Here is a 6,593-nt window from a genome sequence, read left to right on the forward strand (position 1 = left end):
CATATACTGTGAGTATCTCATGTGTATTCCTGTCTTGCCTTTGCTCTGTTTTCTTCACCTAAAGGTCCACATTTCTTTAGACATTTATTTCTTCAATAAATTTAAAAGATTAAGAATCATATATAGTACATTCTCAGACCAAAATAGAATAAAATCAGAAATAATTTCCAGGAAAAAAATTGGAAAACTCACAAATAAGAGGAAAATAAACACTTCTAATTAACCTATGGATTATAGAAGAAATCAAAACAGAAATTATAAAATACTTTGAGATAAATGAAAAGGAAGATTCAGCATAACAAAACTTGTGAGATATAGCTAAGAACTAAGAATTAAGCAGTTCCTAGAGGGAAATTCATAGTTGGAAATGCCTGTATTAGGAAAGAAGAAATATCTCAAATAAGTAACCTAAGCTCTACATTAAGACACTGGAGAAAAAAGTAAAACTAAAACTAAAGATGACAAAAGAAAAGAACTAAATATCAGAGTGGAAATTACTGAAATAGAGAATAGAAAAAATAAAGAGTATAGAAGAAATAAAGAAAATAAGTGAAACCAAAAACTGATTCTTTGGAAAGATCAACTAACAAAAAATTTTAGTTAGATATACCAAAAAAAAAGAAGACTCAACTATAATCAGAAATAAAAGAAAGAACATTAGCATTTCATACAAATACCAGTTGTCTAGAAATAAAAGGGCTATAAAGTGAGTACAGTGGACAATTAAAAGGCAACAAACTGTATAACTCAGATAAAATGAACACATTCTACAAGGACATAGCTAAAACTGACTGTTGAAGAGATTGGCTAAATGGATCCTATAATAAATAAATTTAATTAAAAAAAATAACTCAAATATTAACTAGACCTAGATGTCTTGATTATTAGATTTTATCAAATATTCAAGGAAGAATTAATCTCAATTCTTCACAAACTCTTCTCAAAAATAGTAGGGGAGGAAACACTTCCCAAATTATAAGACCAGTGTTACCCTGATACTGAGACCAGGGAAAGATAACACAAGAAATTACAGAATTAAACCCTACCTGACAAAATAATGTGGAATATATAATGATGCTTCTATTGGGAAGTGAGTACCCTATGACATTCAGCTCTATAGGCAAGAAAAACGGAAGGGCCAAGTTTAACAAGATCACAAGAACAATAAAAATCTTCCCAAAGAAAGTCAATTTATTTTGATGACTCTTCTCCTGAAAGAAAAATATTGTCTCCAGTTCAAAATAGGTTTTCATAATTCAAGGAGCTCTAGAGTCTCCTTTTACATTTTATCATTTGAGATTTGATTAAATCTGAATATTTTTACACTTATATATTCTAATCCTCTAGCCACTGAATAGTCTACCTGTATCTTGCTTTCTGTTACAACAGAGAAAGTGCCACTCCATCAACACTCTAATATAGCAGTCTTGTGCTGCTGCTAAGTCGCTTCAGTCGTGTCCGACTCTGTGCAACCCCATAGACAGCAGCCCACCAGGCTCCCCCATCCAGCAGTCTTGTATACATACACAATTATTATATGACCTCTCAGTGGTATGTGTATGTGTGATAGCCTATGAATTATATACAGTATATACATAAGTAAAATGCCTGCACCTCTTTGAAAATTCTTTTGTTGGCTGCAACTCTACACTTAATGAGAAAGACATGAGATTTTCTCTAACCCTTAGTCACTCTTTCTAATGCCAGCATGCCAAAGGCTTTGGTGTCAATATAAATCCACTAAAAATGCTGCTGAGGCTACAGTGCCAGTACTGTTAGCACTGTTCTGAGATCAATGACCCATGGACGTTTAGAGAGAGATTCTTTCAGCATTTTCCTTTTTCTGCTTTCCTTTCTCTCTAGGCAAATGTCCCCAGTGGCTAGACAACAGACTATTTACGTGAAAAGTAGTATGCTCAACTCAGCCTCACCTGCAATAATAAACACAGCGCAGTAGCTACAGATCACTTGCCCTAGGAGGAGTTCCTTCCAGGAATTTGCTTGGACCTCCTCTAAACAGAGTTCTGGTGATGTGACATACACATGGCCAGCTATAACCAAATCCCTGGACCTCCCCTGAATAATCTCAAGAAGGACTCTTGTTAATGACATTAAATCATTTAATTGAAAGGGAGTAGAGCATGCTTCATAAACTTTCGTTTGTTTCTCTAATTAAGATACCATTTTAATTAATACAGTTACTTTAAAGTTCAGGTATCATTTGCCAGTTTGCCAGGGAGTCAAAACCACATACACCAAAGGACTAATAGGATACACAGGAATCTCACTGAAGGTGAACAAAGACTTGCTCTAAAACCATACCTACCTATTTACCTTAGATATGTGCCACTGCTTATTTGGCAATGCTACAGAATGGCAATAAGGACACCTCTTTGTGGTATTAACCCTTTTCTCCATCGGAATCAAGTTCTCCACTGTAGATCTCTCTTGTTCTGACAGCAAATTCCAACCATACTCTTTCAGCTGAGAATTTTCAAAATTTCACTTTTGTTCATTAGTGTCACCCCATGTGCATTTTTTATCAAATTCTGAACCTGTCTGATAGGCATCTGGCATTTCTTGATCCTTCCCATCTTAGCTAGTCTACCGAAATAGGTTGACCAGCTGTCTGTTGTTTTTTTTTTTTTTTTCCTTGATTAACATTCATCTACATAATTGAATTCAATACCTCTGATCCTTAATAATAGATAAAATCCTCCCACCATACTAGGACCACCTAGTGCTGTCTTTCTCTGTTCTATTAAGGCAGGACATCTTTTCTCCTTATATGGTCTTGGCTCCAAACAATGGACAAAAGAGATTTGATGACCTCCTGACTTGGTGCAGAAAAATCAACACAGAAGTTCTGGATTCTGTTATACATAATTGCTTATGATCAAAATACAGTGTATGTTTTTCGCTTTAAAGAAGGCAGCTAAACTCTAATAAGCATGATTATTAAGTCTGAATATGTGAAGATGAAGTCAATAATTGAAAATTCCTGTATGATGGTATATAAAATAGATGAAGCATCAAATAAGGTATGAGATATAGCAAGTGTAATCAAATGTATTTACTGTTGATAATTTTAATTAAGGAAGTCGTTAATGGAGTTGTGTATACTCAGGAAAGATTTCATGACTTTATTTTTAGAAGTACACATTCTCAAATTTGCAAGTCATATGAATTAAATGAATCCAATGATCTACATGTAATTGAAAGCTGCCCTTCCTCTTTGCGACCCCACGGACTATATAGTCCCTGGAATTCTCCAGGCCAGAATACTGGAGTGGGTAGACTTTCTTTTCTCCAGGGGATCTAGCCAACCCAGGGATTGATCCGAGGTCTCTCACTTGCAGTCAGATTCTTTACCAGATTCTTTACCACAAAGGAAGCCCAATAATACTGGAGTGGGTGGCCTATCCTTTCTCCAGAAGATCTTCCCAACCCAGGAATCGAACCCATGTCTCCTGCATTGCAGGCAGATTCTTTACCAACTGAGCTATCAGGAAAGCCCTAAGATTTTATTTGGCTGCCCTAGGTCTTAGTTGCAGTACGTGGGACCTAGTTCCCTGATCAGGGATCAAACCCCAGGCCTCCTGCATTGGGAGTGCAGAGTCTTAGCCAGTGGACCAGCGGGAAAGTCCAAGGTGGAGGTACTGGGGATTGAACTCAGGACCTCATACATGCTAAGCACGCACTCTACCACTGAGCTATACCCCCAGCTTGCTATTTTATTCTCCAGTGGATCTTTCCAACCCAGGGATCGAATCCGGGTCTCCCGCATTGTAGGCAGACGCTTTACCGTCTGAGCTACCAGGGAAGCCCTATATAAAATAGATGAAACATTAAATAAGTTATGATATATAGCAACTGTAATCAAAGGTATTTACTGTTGATAATTTTAATTAAGGAAGTTGTTAATGGAGTTGTGTATATTCAGGAAAGATTTCATGGCTTTATTTTTAGAAGAACAGATTCTCAAATTTACAAGTCATATGAATTAAATGAATCCAATGATCTACATGTAATTGAAAGCCATCCTTCCAGTGCCAGAGGATAATTTTAATTGCAAATGTTATTAAACTGTCCTTGTGAATTTATTTATGTGAACAAAGTCCCCCATAACAGTGTTAGTATTTGGTTGTTTTAATGTGTATCCTACAGTACTTAAAGGTCTCCAGAAGTTAAAATAATTATCTTTCTCTTTCATTTATTTCTTAAAATATTGATATTCACTTCAAATCATTTCCCTGAAAGCTTACAATGTGGGTTGGTGATGTTTTTGTCTTAATGACACCAACATTTTTTTTTGTGAGGGTTTAAGTTCTTCAGTAAATGGTAATCTGAGATTTTAAAGAAAAATGGATCACCCAAGTTCAACGTAGTACCTATGTATAATAGAGAGTAGAGGAACTCTGGTTTTCAGATCCATATATGTCCATCGACTTCATTTTTGCTTTTGGATAAAATGCAAAATGATACCCTCTTTAACTTGAATAATGCAGGTAACATTTTAGGAGGAAAAGTTGGAGAAAAATTTGTAGTTAGCTCTCTTTGAAATCATTTGTTCATTTTCAGAAAGGTCAGAGAAGATGTGAACAAAGATTGTAATGCTGAGCTGAAGAAATCAGCCACTTATTTATTTTTTCATTCATGTCATATATACATATTATGTGACTGTATAAATCTTGTTTTTCATTTTCTGTCTTTTATGATACTTTAACATCTTAGGAACTTGGCTGACTAGGAAAAGAGGGGCTCTGCCATGGCTAGCTAATTCCTAGAGACAGCAAATTAGTCCCTTTCATGTGCAAACCAATGACCCAAAGTTCATCTCTCTCAATCACCTTCTTTATTGAATGTTTACATGTGAAGCCGATATTCCTCTGACCTGACCTGATCAGCGCAGGCCTAGGTAGCGGACAACTCGAGACAGCCCCTACTGAAATTGCAGCCTGATGGAGTTATTCACACTAACCAATTCTCATCCTGTTTACCTTGCTTTACCCATTTCTTGCCTTAAAAACCATAATCATTTTCCCCCATACTTTTCTCAAATCCCTTCTGCCTCTTGACCAACCTTGGTGCTACCCTGTGTGGCCGTGCATGACATGGCATGTCAGTTCTCTTAAGAGCTGGAACAAACCATATTTTCAATGGCAATTAGAATACAGAGTTCTCCTCCTCCCACACTGTGGAGCTTATAGTAGTTAAAATGATATGCACTTATCCATATACACAGGTTTCCTTTGGAGAGTTTGTGATAACAGTTGCGTAATGAAAAATACACAATGTATAAATATCCCTTGGCTCAAAGAAAGCACAAGACCTTTCTGCTCCTATCAGTAATATAACACAATCTTCTCACTCTTAGCAAAAAAAAATTTATAAGAAAACTTGGAAATCATTAAAAATCAATGATCCAGAATTAAAATGGCATATATTTTTAAAAGCTTTGTTTATCTTTCCTCATTAAAAATATCTTTACAAAAAGCAGTAATCCTGATGGTATGAATTAATAACTGCATTTTGGAGTTTCATTGCTGTTCTTGTTTTACTCGTGGTTCACCGGTTTCCTGGGCCTGTTTTGGGTACAATTCTATTTATGTAGCCACTGGATTATTATCTGTCTTCAAAAGTGACAGCAAAACTCTAGGGCTTCAGGGAGCAGTGAGAAGATTGTTTGCATATAGAAAATGTAATTTTTTTTTAAGGAAAACAGATTCCAGACAGTATGAAAATCAGGGTCAAGAAGAAACAAGGACAAAATGATAGAAAAGTACAAGATAGGGGGGATCAAACGCAATTTCTTTTAAAGTAAAACTGTGAGAAACAAGCCAGTATCAGATTACTTCATTCAAATCACTTCTTCAGTTCTCAAGGGACAAGGAGGATATTTAATAACATATATGCTCAGAAAGGCCACATGACACCCAGGAAGGAACAGGAAATTGGGACCTATGTGGATAAGGGCTGGAATTCCAGTTTAGTGTCACAGATCCATGAGCAAGCTATTGTCTTTCATTTTCTCATGCCTAAAATGGAGACTGTAATACCTACCATAGTGGGTAGTTATTAGAATTAAATGAACGTGAAAGAACTTAGGTAATAGTTGGAACATGGGAAATGCCCCTTTTTCTAAATGGGACATGTAGCCTAATAAGTCTTGGACCTGTCACTGCACTACAACGGATTTCTAGTTTTATAAAACTATGGTATTGTGTTTAAGTCAATCAAATGAATAAAAATCTGGCTGTTGTTTTCAGGAGGGTTTGTATTTTAAGATCTTCTTAGTTGTAAAGTTCAGCTTAAAAATGAATAATGCATATGAAGGGAGCTGCTGTATAACTCTTTCTAGAAGGCAAAATTGTGTATTGTATTTAAGCATGCTTTGAATATTGAAGAGTTTTTGGTTAAGTCGTGGGAAGACAATCCCAAGATAAAATATAAGAAAAGCAACTGAAATGGTCTTAAGTTTCTATTGAATTGGGGTCCTGAAATATATGAAGGATGCTTTTCTCTTTCTTTGGCTCTGCTATAATCACCTGTGTAATGGTCTTGCCATCAATTCAGACCCTGCTGTGCTTAGA

The 6,593-nt window shown here is 35.9% G+C and overlaps 1 non-coding gene across 1 annotated transcript; it reads right to left on the reverse strand.

The window, feature by feature from the left end:
* Positions 1-3,651: 3,651 nt before the first annotated feature.
* Positions 3,652-3,723, reverse strand: TRNAA-AGC (transfer RNA alanine (anticodon AGC)). Its single transcript has one exon. It is a non-coding gene; the product is annotated as a tRNA-Ala (tRNA).
* Positions 3,724-6,593: the final 2,870 nt, after the last annotated feature.

The sequence above is a fragment of the Bos taurus genome, chromosome 26 (genome assembly GCF_002263795.3).
Source record: "Bos taurus isolate L1 Dominette 01449 registration number 42190680 breed Hereford chromosome 26, ARS-UCD2.0, whole genome shotgun sequence".
NCBI classification, from domain to species: domain Eukaryota; kingdom Metazoa; phylum Chordata; class Mammalia; order Artiodactyla; family Bovidae; genus Bos; species Bos taurus.